Consider the following 921-nt stretch of genomic DNA (forward strand, 5'->3'; position numbering starts at 1 on the left):
ATGGAGAGGAAAGATTTTCCTTACAGAGGAGGATGAAAAACGGCTGATCGAGCACTGTGTGGAGCTTGCTGCCTCACAGTCTGCCTTCAGACAACCTTGATTTGAGTCCTTGTTCTGCTGCCTTTATTACTTTTTCAACTTCACCACTCTGGAAACCTCTTCTCCATTTGTGGAAGGGGAAAGTAATAATACCTACTTTAAGATACAATTAGACCATTTGGCTGAGAGGAAGGAGGCAAATGATGGCAGCGCCAGAGACAGAAGTTCTGTCCCTGACTGTAGCTGCCAGTATAGAACAAAGCCCGGACTTCAGAAGAGCTTTGAGGGGTTAGGCCTGTCCAGCCCCTGGGGAGTGCTGCCCAGCCCCTAGGGACTACCGCCTGCCCCCTGGGGAGAGCTGCCTGGTGTGTATGAGGGACTTTATCTAAGACACCCTCTATCTCCTCCTCCAGTATACCTGTAAGTAAGACCTCCAAAGCCCTTTTCTTTGTAACTCTTAAGTTTGTTCTACATTTGTTCCCTGTCCTACAGGTAACCTGAACACTGAGTCTAGTTTCAGAACCTGAACCCTGAGCCTGGTTCCAGAGACAAAAGGGAACTATAACTGCCAGCTGAGAAAGCAAAGGTGATTGGAGCCTCAAAGCTCAGCCAGCTACTTCCACTGGAATCACCCATGCAAACACCTTGCAGTCCAAAGAGCAAGAAAATGTCATGAAAATATCTTCTAACAGAACAAAAAGGTATGCAGCTTCAACTCAAGACCACCAGTAAAGTGGTAAAGTGGGCTCCCCTTCCTCTTCATCTCAACGCCCCTGTTCAGCATGAAGCAGCCAGAGAGTCTGTGTCCCATTCCCAAATGGGAAACTCACAAATGAAAGAGACAGTATCTTTGTAAAAAAAACAAAACATAATCACCATTGG

At 46.8% G+C, this 921-nt stretch overlaps 1 protein-coding gene across 1 annotated transcript in view; it reads right to left on the reverse strand.

The window, feature by feature from the left end:
* Positions 1–921, reverse strand: part of ATXN10 (ataxin 10) — a 188,357-nt gene that overhangs the window by 98,294 nt on the left and 89,142 nt on the right. The gene's annotated exons all lie outside the window — the stretch shown is intronic.

The sequence above is a fragment of the Elephantulus edwardii genome, unplaced genomic scaffold (assembly GCF_000299155.1).
Source record: "Elephantulus edwardii isolate Elephantulus edwardi_28Jun2011 unplaced genomic scaffold, EleEdw1.0 scaffold00064, whole genome shotgun sequence".
NCBI lineage: Eukaryota > Metazoa > Chordata > Mammalia > Macroscelidea > Macroscelididae > Elephantulus > Elephantulus edwardii.